Source organism: Echeneis naucrates, chromosome 10 (genome assembly GCF_900963305.1).
Source record: "Echeneis naucrates chromosome 10, fEcheNa1.1, whole genome shotgun sequence".
Taxonomy (NCBI): domain Eukaryota; kingdom Metazoa; phylum Chordata; class Actinopteri; order Carangiformes; family Echeneidae; genus Echeneis; species Echeneis naucrates.
In genome coordinates, this window is record NC_042520.1 from 23,188,618 (window position 1) to 23,201,575 (window position 12,958).

The following is a 12,958-nucleotide window of genomic DNA, read 5'->3' on the forward strand; positions in this document are numbered from 1 at the left end:
GAATGATGGTCCCATTGACAGAGTATAGATCTACCCCTGACATATCTTTGGTTCCACCTTCTCTAAAATGCGGGGCTCCTTGTAGTTTCCAAAAAATTAAGACGGTGGCATCCAAATTACAAACTGCAGGCTTCAAAACTACAGTTCACAAGCCAGTGGTTTGGTTTGTGGCTTGACATTTGTTAACAACAGGTTATAACCATCCTCACCTGCTCTCCCAACATAACTTCACTGTGTGCGGATGTGTGCGTGCACAAGCACTTACTGTGCAGAGTGGTACACTATGGGATAGACGTCACTGCTGTGGCTCAGTTAATTGCTTTCTTCTCCCGTTCCTTCTCTGGCCATGGCTTGGGACTGTAACAGTGTACAGTAATTGCTGCTACTCTGTCACAGCAGTAAGTGTCTTGGTGGGTGTGAGTGGCATGTAAAGGCATCATCCTGGCATGAATCAGCATGCAGTCACAGTGCAGTTTTTATAGTTATTTTATAATTAATAGATTAAACTCAAAGCTGTCTGCAAGAATGAGAAATAAAAAAAAGGGAAAGAAAATTCAATTATCTACTTATCTGCTTACTAATTATCAATGTGAGATTGAAGCAGTTTCCATTGTAATGGTAAAAAGCTTTTTGTAGGTCCATAGTCAGTAGATTAGAAATATGCCTTGAAGTTTGAATTTACCGTTGTGTAGTCTGACCTAAGAGATCAGAAATAGAATCTAACGGTGAAAACAGCCATCACATAATGGCTCAGGACACATACTGCTTCCATCACTGCCAGCAAGCTGGCAGTTGTTCTTTCTTTCTGTGTGTTCTTTCTTTCTGTTTCTTTCTGTTTCTGTTGGCAGTGGGAATACTAATAATATGCTATAATTACCCTTGCTCATTTCTAATTCAGCCTTGGTGGGAATCTGCACTGGTTGCCTCAACTGCTTTGCAAGACCCAGACCAGCTATGTTCAACCTCCAGCTCCAGCTCCAGCTCTGACTTCCCCCTCTTTCAGCTCAGACTCTCATGTTAATCAGTAAACCCCCTTTGGTTCAAACTAGCCTCTTCACTCACAAGTGCAACATTAAAACTCCCAGGCTTGCCTTTACAATGGAATGAATATCAATTGGTTATTTGGATACGTGCAAAAATCGCAACTGGGTTTGTGCAAATGAAGATACAACTGAGTGTGTGGAGGTGGGTGTCAGCTGTAAGAGAGGGAGGCAGGGCAGGCTCTGCAGGAGCAAGCCAATGGTGACGAATGAACGTCTCTTTCTACCTGCAGTAGTGGCTGGACTGGAGAGCACATGGTAGGATGCTTTCTGGAGGCTGAGGACCAAGCAGTTTGTGTTGCATGTGTTTCGTGTTTAATAAAAAGGTCCTGCTGAGCTCTGCCGTTCTATGGTCTTTGCTGGGGAGAACCCCAGTGGCAGTGAACCTGAGACAGAGTGTTTTGTGCATATAAACAGTGGATTAGTTTAGCTGCCTCTGTTGGAGCTTATCTTGCTGTGTTTTCAGCAACCTGTGCTGTAATTTGCTGAGGATGATTTTTTTTTTTGGTCCACAGTAAACTTGTACATTGTTGTATCGCCACAATAGACTCTCTTTATTGATGAGATGTGGAGAACAGAGAAAAACGTGCTGGGGCACATGACTTCTGTTGCAAACTTTGGTTCACAGAAAGCTGCAGCTCAATGATATCAGCTAGATCCTTGAAACTGAGAGCAGATTTCATTAGTGGTCAGTGAGACACAGGTCTGAGAGCACACATTAGAGGCTGAGGAAAGCACATGCTTAATACATATTTGGATTTATTATATCATTTGGACCATGCAGAAGATGTGAAAAGCCTGTGATTCTTATTATGTAGCTCTATCGCTTCCTCTCTGTCTCTCTCTCTCACACACACACACACACACACCAGTGTACAAGCAGAAACAAAGTGATAGGGTGATAGCTGATGTGGCACTGCCACCTTGTGGTTAACCTAAATATAACTCCACGAAGGAGAAGACAAATCATATCCTCCAATCAATGCAGAAAATGTATCTACATTTTGGTGTAAATGTAGATTTTTATGCATGAACAGCTGCTTATTTACAAACTGAGATTTTGTAAATTATCTTTGTGATTTTTGTGATTTATCAAGCTTGTATCTACTGATCTTGACTTAATCGTGAAAAAAAAAAAATGCTTTCATTTAATTACTCTTTTATTCAATGATTTGTGCATATATGCCATGTCAGTACATGTAAAGTACAAAACATCAACTGCGTAGGCTAAGAGATACAAAGAGTAAATCTATCTCACATCAACTGAGCCTTGTCAATCAGCATAATTAAAAAAAAAAAACAGAAATTATAGGTAAGGAAAATTATTTATAAAAACACAAGATCGTCTACAACTATAAGACATATACATATAAACTTTATTTCCAAATGCTAACTTAAAATATAGTAAGGCTTATTTAAAATAGGCCTAATGAACTAAGGAAGTCAAATACTACACAATTCCAATAAAAGCAGTCAGCTGGGGCTACCTGTGGTGAGCAGACTACATAGATGGGGGTGCCCACATGATAGCTACCTCATACTTGCCTCTGTGGACACGGCAGATGACAAACTAAAATGGAAAGTGCAAACCAAACTTTTGAACCAGTACACTAACTCACACCTGCATTTGCAAAATACAAAAGTAAACAGATGAAAACAGCAATGTGGACAATAACAAACTCAATATTCAAAATTAAATTACCCCAAAAACTCAGAGCAAAGCAACAGTATAAACCAAGCAAACGATAGCTCAAACAAGCCTCTAAAAACAGTAAATCGAAATAAAGCAAAACAATAGTACAAAACAAAATATAAGAAAACTGCAGCAGGTTAGCCTGCAAGGAAATTGAGCAATTCTTGCAGGCAGTTGATTGAGCTGGAACCAACACAAGGGAATTACTTTTAATTATTTTATTCCCAAATTGTTAAAAGAAAACCTAGGCCTTTCCCATCTGGACAATAGAACACATGCACACACAGAGCTCACGACAGCAGCAACAAAGAGGTTGCCATATTGGAAGTAGCTGCTTTGAATAGGCCTCTTAACTAGGAGACAGGTCAAAGGGGTGTAGCCAACAGGGGCACCACAGGCACAGTGGGAAAATTGACCACTCTACTACACTTGCATATACTTCATTAAAATACTTTAGATACCTGTAATAAGCATATATTCACGTGTTTGTATTGCAAGATTCAATAGATACTGATTACTTTTTGCATAAAATATTCAGTACCGATTATCGATACCGATTACTGGTAATTTCATAATTTCAAACATAATATTAGTACCCGTCAAAACAAATCATGTTGAATACTGGCCATTCAAAACAATGAAAAAGATCCTGACAGAAATGTAAATTAATTCAAGAAATAATAAATAACATAAACATGAATGAAATAAAATTGTAAAAAAAAAAAAAAAAAAAACTTTTACTTTGTCAAACTAACCACACCTTTGGTTACCAGCATAATTTGGTCCTGACAGAGATGTATGTGTACATTTTAATACAGAAAGATCATTTGTCAAAAAAAGAATTAGCTTCTCCTTCTGTCGGCCATTTCTCTATTTTCTCCGCTCCGTCAGAAAGTCAGAAACACTCATGCTCCTCACCATTATGTTGTTGGCAGGATGGAAAACACACAACTCGCAGCTCTTCTGGTCATGTGACTTGGATGGACCAGTTTAATAGGCTGCAGGCTGAGGGGTGTTTCAGCACAAAATACTGGAGTAAGTTACCTAAAAAATATTTGTAATAGATATATGCATTTTTATTTCTAAATTTCTCATTTATTAATTAGTAGTTACTAATTTTATTGGAGTAGTCAATACCAAAACGGGCGACATGCGGGTATCGATATATTGATACAGTGGGACCTATCCACCCACCACTAGCGCCTATGTATCCATGCGTAACATGCGCTTAGTGATGCATCTCCCTATTGTCGTGAAACATAGTTAAAAAGGTTCCCACCAAATGGGACAACTATCTGCTGTCAAAAATGTGTACCTCCATCAGGGAGTAATAGCAAAGGGTTATGTAATCCTCAGAGAAGCAGAGGATTTACTCAAGAGGCTATTCAAAATGGTCATGGAAAGCCACTGTCCAGGGAGGGTGAGGGAGATGAGAATGAAGGAGTTGAGGAGGATGTGCTAACAAACAGAGGTTGAGGGAAAAAGGCAGAAACCCAAAGCAGGCAGACCTGGAAAATCAAAGACAACCAGTTTTTTTAAACAATTTTTCAGGAGAGTGAAAAGTGAATGTTGAACTGACAGAGCCTTAGCTCTAAGTAGTGATGATTTTATTAACTTTTTTACAGATAAAATTCTCATGATCAGAGAAAGAATTTATCAGCTCTTGCCAACATTAAATAAAAATCTCCTACTGTATACAGCAACTCCTGAATCAGCTGTGACACCTCTTTTACATCTGGAATCATTCTCACCTCTGAATCTCTCAGAGCTAGCTTCTATAGTTTCATCATCCAGACCGTCAACCTGTCTATTAGACCCAGTACCAACTAGCCTCTTTAAAGAGATCTTTTATTTAATTGAGCCTTTCATTCTAGATTAGATTAATCTGACTTTATTTCTGGGTTATGTACCTCAGGCACTTAAGACTGCGGTCATCAAACCCCATCTTAAAAAGCCTAATCTTGATCCAGATGTTTTGGCAAATTATAGACCCATATCGAACCTTCCATTTATTTCTAAAATCATTGAGAAAGCTGTAGTAAAACAACTACACGACCATCTGGATGGGAACAGTTTGTTTGAACAGTTTCAGTCAGGATTTAGAGCCCATCATAGCACAGAAACAGCGCTGGTTAAAGTCTCCAATGACATTCTAATGGCCTCAGACAATGGATCAGCCTCCATACTTCTCCTTCTAGATCTTAGTGCTGCATTCGACACCATAGATCATAATATTTTACTACAGAGACTGGAACATGAAATTGGAATTAAAGGAACTGCACTAAAGTGGTTCAAATCCTACTTATCAGATAGAAATCAGTTTGTTCATGTTAACAACAGCTCCTCCTCCTGTACTGTAGTCAGTAATGGAGTCCCGCAGGGTTCGGTACTTGGACCAATCCTCTTTACATTTTATCTGCTTCCTCTAGGCAACATTATCAGGAAACAGAGCATCAACTTCCACTGCTATGCAGACAACACTCAGCTGTACCTATCAATGAAGCCAAATGAAGTCACTCAGATAGTCAGACTGCAGGCATGTCTTGAAGACATAAAAGTCTGGATGGCTGGAAATGTTTTACTTCTCAACTCTGACAAAATAGAAGTTATTGTACTCGGTCCTAAGCACCTCAGAAAAATATTATCTAATCATCTCATCAGTCTGGACGGCATCACTTTGGCTTCCATCTCCACTGTAAGAAACCTTGGAGTAATTTTTGACCAGGACATGTCCTTTGTCCCTCAGCTGCTCTTCATTGGCTGTCAGTAAAATATAGAGTAGAATTCAAATTCCTTCTTTCTTACAAGAACAAATAAGGTACATCCGACTGTTCTTCCACTTCTTGGATATGGCCACCGTCAATGCCTAGCAGCTCTACTGAATGCAGGATCCACCAAGATCCATGCCAGAGGATGACCCAGTGTCACTCCACCCCCACCCACTGGTGAAGCGCAGAGCAGTGTCCAAGACACCTCCAACGATCCAGGTTGGCCCTTCGAACCCCTGGCCCCAACTCATCAAAGCCACTGCACGCAGTGTCTTGTGTCTTTGTGCCGTGGGTGCTTCTCCAGTCTTCTCTTTTGAAGTTCCTCTGCATAAGGCAACAATCTTCCTGTATTCCTCAATAGCGGTTGCAATAGTTGAATTTGTATTTATTTGCATTTTATGGTTTTCAGATAATTTTACATTATTGTATTCATTGGGTTAGGGTTAGTATTGCACAGTATTGCTGTGTTATTACTGTATTATTATTAATACAGTATCTTTTCAATTGAAAACAAAAACGCATGTTTTCTACTCAAGTGACTATTCGAAAAATCTGTATTAAAAAAATGTAAGTTCAAATTTTGTTTTGTCACGCCCTAAGAGCAATAAAAACACAGGAAAAAAATCCTGACTGGCGTTGTCATAATTCATGCATGAAAGGGTTAAGAGTTGTGTAAAAGTTATGCTGGCTTTATTTGGTTGTATATTGTTAGTCTTACATTCTGTTTGTATAATTTGAGATCCACTATATGATGAGTGGTGGAGGATTTACTCAAGAGGCAGAGCATGCACTGTTTGCCCACAAGAGAAGATGACTGCACTGACCGTTGTCCTTTGTCACAAATGCAGATATTGAATAAACCTGCTGTTACCACAAGCCTGAGCAGCTCATAGAGGTTCTTTTAGACAGAAGACATAACAGAGTGGTCACAGTAGCATGGCTGACCGGCGGCCGGTGGTGGACGGGCAGCTTTTCTGGGTGCTCTTCTGTGTGTGTTCTTGTGTCCAGGCGATAAGTCAGAGTTTTCTTGCCCTTATGCTGTCTGTATTGTAATGGTACTATTTTATGCAGTTAAGCGCAAGCATACGTAAGTGATGTTCACAGGTAGTGATACGCAGTAAGAGGCTGGGAGTATTATTCCTACGCAACAGAAGTAACTCAGGTACAGTTCAGTGAGTCTCAGTCCAGTGTTATGTTATGAGTGACTAAAGATAGACACTGCGTCCTGACGATATTTCTACATAACACTACATGGTGTCAGAAGTTGTCGGAAATGGCGAAATTCCCACCTCCGGAGAGTTTTGACTTCTCGCGGCCAGAACAATGGCCGGAGTGGTGCCAACGTTTTCACCGCTACAGAATAGCAACGAAACTCAACAAGGAAGACGCAGAAGTACAGGTCTGTACACTGCTCTACTCGCTTGGGAAGGAGGCAGAGCACGTTTATAAGACTTTCACGTTTTCTGATGAGGAAGATCAGAATGATTATGAAACTGTGATGGAGAAACTGGAAAGCTACTTCGTGCCAAAGGTGAATACTATTCACGAAAGAGCTTGTTTCCATCAGCGCACTCAACATGCTGGGGAAACAGCGGAGGGATATATCAGGAGCCTGCACGAGCTAGCAGACACCTGCGCATTTGCTGAAGCCAAGGATGAAAATATCCGTGACAGGTTGGTCATTGGGATATTAGACAAAAGGCTATCAGAAAAGCTACAGCTGATACCTGACCTGACGCTCAATAAAGCGGTAGAGCTAGTGAGACAGTCAGAGCAAGTCAAACAGCACATCAGTGAGCAAGGGGCTAATGCTAACTGTGCACAAGTCAGTGAAGTAGCATACAAGCGTCCGCCACCCAGAGATAAACAGAGGCACAATAACGGTCATGGATTCAATAAAGAGGCCAAGGCGAAACAAGCACAACACGTAAACAAAGGACACAAATGCTCTAGATGTGGTAGTGTGCATGCTAGAGAGGATAAGTGTGCAGCACGTAATGCTGAATGCCGCAACTGCAAGAAACTGGGACATTTTGCAGTTGTTTGTCGCTCCCGTGTGGTTAACGAAGTAACTGCACCCGAAGAGGAAAGTGCACGGAGCCAAGTACACTTCCTTGGAGAAATCAAGCAATGCATGGACAGTGAAACTGCCAATACAAGGTATTGAAATAGACTTTAAGATTGATTCAGGAGCAGATACAAGTGTCATACCAGAAGAGACATTTAATCAGCTACAGAATAAGCCAAAACTTAAGAAAACAGTGAACAAACTTGACAGCCCAGGTGGTAAACTGAACTGTTTAGGTCACTTTGTAGCGACTACAATAAGAAAAGAGAAAAGATTCAGGTTCAAAGTGAATGTGACAAGAGGTTCACATAGCCACCTACTGAGTCGCAATGTTGCTAGTGCAATGGGCTTAATTAAGCGCATAGAGGAGATTAACTCTACTGTACAGCTGAAAGACTCTTGCCCAGATGAAGTGGGAAAACTGAAAATAAAGCCCATCAAAATCACACTAAAAGAGGATGCAGTCCCCTACAGCGTGTCAACTGCCAGACGTGTGTCGGTGCCCATGCTGCCGAAAGTACGACAGGAGCTAGACCGCATGGTAAAGACGGGTGTAATTCAACCTATCAAAGAGCCGACGGAGTGGTGTGCCCCAATGGTTCCTGTACCCAAGAAAAACAAAGACCAGCCAAGATTGTGTGTTGATTTAAAAATGTTGAACAAAGCTGTGAAAAGGGAAAGATATGTCCTACCCACCATCGATGATATCCTGCCAAAACTCGCCGGTGCCAAGGTGTTCTCCCTTTTAGATGCAGCCAGTGGCTTCTGGCAGATACCGTTAGATAGCGAGAGTGCCAAACTAACGACATTCATTACTCCTTTTGGTAGGTTCTACTTCAATAGACTGCCATTTGGAATCACAAGTGCACCTGAAATCTTTCAGCGTGAAATGACAGAGCTCTTGCAGGACCATGAAGGCGTGGTCTCCTACGCCAGCAACAACTTATCTATCTTGGACATCGCATTGATGAACATGGTATCCAACCAGACATGGCAAAAGTCAAAGCCATCACTGAGCTTGAAACACCAAGTAACGTCACTGACCTGAGGAGGATCCTTGGAATGATCCATTACTTAGGCAGGTATCTCCCAAACCTGTCTGAGGTTACCAAACCCCTCAATGACCTACTAAAAAATGATGCAGCATGGTCGTGGACTGCAGCTCAAGAGGAAGCATTCAAGAAGGTGAAACAGCTTGTCACAAAGTCCCCTGTATTAGCATTCTATGATGTTAATAAACCAACTATTGTAAGCGCAGATGCTAGTAGTTATGGTTTAGGAGGAGTCCTGCTACAAGAGCATGACGGACAGCTGAAACCTGTAAGTTTTTGTTCCAGAACACTCACAACTGCGGAACAACATTATGCTCAAATTGAGAAGGAGTGTCTTGCAGTCTGGGCTTGTGAGAAATTCACCAGATATCTGTATGGCTTAGACTCCTTTATCCTGCAGAGTGATCACAAACCCCTGATTCCTCTAATAAATTACAAAGATCTCCATTCAGTTCCTGTGAGGTGTCAGAGACTATTGTTACGTATGATGCGTTACAACCCCACAGCTGTATATGTCCCCGGGAAAGAGCTTGTAGTAGCAGATACACTCTCTAGACATCCACAAGCAGCTGTTACACAAGAAATTGCAGAACTGACAAGCGAAATACAAGCCTACGAGGAAGCAGTTCTCAAATCATGGCCTATCTCACCCACTAAACTGGACTTGGTCAAGCAGCAGACCCTGGAGGATGCCGAACTGCAGATGGTCCAACACTATGTGCTGTCAGGATGGCCCAAATACGCAGTCAAGGTGCCAGACAAGGTAAAAGCCTACTACACCTCCAGACATTCTCTCACAGGGTTAGACAACCTAGTATTGTACCACGATAGAATAGTAGTGCCGGAAAAGATGAGGCCTGAGATTTTGCAAAGGATTCATGATGGACACCAAGGCATCGTGAAGTGCAGAGAAAGAGCTAAGTGTAGTGTGTGGTGGCCCAGAATAAGCAGAGACATTCAGGAAATAGTCAGCACCTGTAAACACTGCCAAGAGTCCAAACCCACTCAGAAAAGAGAACCCCTGATTACCACTCCACTACCTAATCGCCCATGGGAAAGAGTAGCGGCTGACATATGTGAACTGAACACACAACACTACTTGGTAGTTGTGGACTATTTTTCACGTTACATAGAAATAGCCTACCTCAAAGACATGTCAAGTGAGACCACAAGAGCTAAACTGAAGAACATCTTCTCTAGATGGGGCTGCCCAAATGAACTGATCACTGATAATGGTCCCCAATTCTCTGGGAGGGCTTTCATGCAGTTCTCTCAGGAGTATGATTTCAGACATATAACCACCAGCCCCCACTACGCTCAAGCCAATGGAGAGGCAGAAAGGGCCGTACAGACAGCCAAAAAGATTCTGAGACAGGCTGATCCCTTTTTAGCCCTCATGATCTACAGAGCGACCCCGTTACAGGCTACAGGCGTGAGCCCAGCACAGCTCATGCTTGGAAGGCAGATCCGTACTACAGTTCCAACATTGGAAACCAAGCTACAGCCCGTGTGGCCAGATCTCCAGCACGTGAGACAGGTTGATGAGAGAGTAAAACAAGGTTACAGACATGCCTACAATAACAGACATGATGTCAGACCTCTACCAGAACTCCAGTCGGGACTCAGTGTTGCTGTGAAGCTGGACAGCGAGAAAGGATGGACAAAGACAGCCACTGTACTTAAACAGCGTGACTCACCACGGTCATACTTAGTCCAAACAGACGGACGAGTACTTCGAAGGAACCGTCGTCATCTGAGACCCCTCCTCAGTGCTCCAAACACTTCTGAGAAGGGCGGAGAAGATCACATCGAGTGTGATGGAGAGCCGCACTCACCTGCTCCAGCATCCGACCCACCACCTGACCCACCTCCAGTCACTGTGCCAGTGACTGCAGTACACATGACCTCCAGTGGTAGACTTGTGAAGCCACCAGACAGATATGGAGAGTATGTGAAGTAGTTAAATAATATACTGTGCTTAGTGGCAGAGTTCTGTTTAGAGACAAATTCATCAGAGACTGTTCAGGTGAACTTACTGCCACACAGAAAAAAAAAAAAAAAAAAAAAAAATGTTAATGCATACAGATGTGATGATGTAAATTCATATTTGTCAAGAGTTAGTTTTGTTATCAATCAAGCATCTTGAGTTAGACTGAGTCACAGTAATTCATCCAGATGAAAGTACAGTAAAGCTCATTTTGTACATGTCTTAAAAGACTCAAAGTAAGGGTGATGTATTGTAATGGTACTATTTTATGCAGTTAAGCGCAAGCATACGTAAGTGATGTTCACAGGTAGTGATACGCAGTAAGAGGCTGGGAGTATTATTCCTACGCAACAGAAGTAACTCAGGTACAGTTCAGTGAGTCTCAGTCCAGTGTTATGTTATGAGTGACTAAAGATAGTGAATAGTGAATAAAGTCAACTAAGGTAGACACTGCGTCCTGACGATATTTCTACATAACACTACACTGTCAACCACCTGGCTCCCATCTGATTGTGGCTGTATGCTCTCTCCTGCAGTGTAGCTGAGCCAAAGCCACATAAAGCCATCGCTCTCTAGCAGTAGGCAAATCAAACACAGAATGTTTCTCCAAACATTTGTGAAAGAATGGATCGCTCTCAGGAGCTCAGTGAACTCAATCATGGTACTGGTGGATAGGATGCCACCAGTCCAACAAGTCCAGTTGTGAAATTTCCTTACTCCTAAATATTCCAGTCAACTGTCAGTGGCATTATAACAAAGTGGAAGCAATTGGGAACTCAGCAACTCAACCACAATATGGTAGGCCACATAAAATGGCGGAGCAGGGTCAGTGAATGCTGAGGCCAAGGTGCACAGAGGTCACAACTTTCTGCAGAGTCAATCGCTATGCAGACCTCCAAACTTCATGTGGCTTTCAGATTGAGTGGGGAGGGTGAGTTGTCACTGCCAGTAATTCTATCATAGATTTCTTTAATCTTTAATCCCAACTTTCTTAGTCAAGCAGTATGAATAAACACTTGGGAGTATCGTGTTGGAATGTCAATGGTCTAAACCACCCTGTTAAAAGTAGAAAGGTCTTCTCACATCTAAAACAATGTAAAACAGAAATAGCCTTCCTGCAAGAAACCCCATATTAGCAGTTCAGACAGTGGCCATCTGCAGTCGGATCGGTTGGGGCAGACATTTCATTCCTCTTTTCAAACCAAAGCCAGAGGAGTTTCAGTTCTTATAAGTCAATCACCCAGTGTGATATCTGACAAATGTGGGCATTATGTGATGGTCTCTGGTAAATTATATAACACACAGTAGAATTTGTAAATATTTATGCTCCTAATGTAGATGATCTTAATACATACTCCCTCATACTTGGGGGTGATTTTAACCATTGGCTAGACCGAGTGTTGGACCGATCTTCGACCAACCCCAGAGCAGTAAACTGGTCAGTCTGTTTTATTTAAGCTTTTCTCTATAACTATGGTTTTTGTGATGTATGGCATTTGCTGCACCCCTCTGACAGGGAATACTCCTTTTTTGCACATGTTCATCACACTTACTCAAAGATAATTTTTTTCTTGATAAGCAAATTCTTCTCCTGGTCTCCCGGTCTTCTCCTATTGTCTTGACCATGTCTTACCTGGCCTCCCACAAAGGAACAGACAGTGGAGATTTATTTCAACTTTATTGTCAGATGATAACTTCGTCAAATTTATGGAGAGGGAAATAGTCTTTTTTCGTCTTGCAAATATGTCTCCAGACATTTCTCGTCTAATTGTATGGGGCGCCCTCAAGGCCTGCCTCTGGAGGCGAATCATTGCATACACTACACTACAGACTGTCAGACTGATTATGATGACACTGTTAGCTTCCTAAGTGCACGCAATATTCCTACGCGCGCACCTTAAGGAAGGGATTAGAAGAGCCTATTCCCCATGCAGAGATAGTTTCTGTGATCTCCTCAATGCAATATGGGAAGTGCTTGGGCCCCGATAGCTTTCCAGTTGAATTTTTCAAGAAATTCTCTCTCCTGCTTTCCCCATTGCTATACGTGTTTTTTTTTTTTCAGATTTTTCCATGAAAGGCTCCCTACCATTAACATTTACTGAGGCCTGTATCACCCTTATCGCCAAAAAAGGTAACGTCCCGGCTGGCTGTGCCTCTTACAAGCCTATTTCCCTCCTCAATACGGATGCTAAGGGCTTAGCCAAGGTTTTAGCCTATAAATTAGAGAATGCTCTCCCCAAAGTCATAGCCAAAGATCAAACCGGTTTTATTAAAAAATCTTACTTCAACATAAGACGACTCTTTGACATTATTTACTTTGCCTCTGAAGACATCCCCAAGTGTGTAGTTT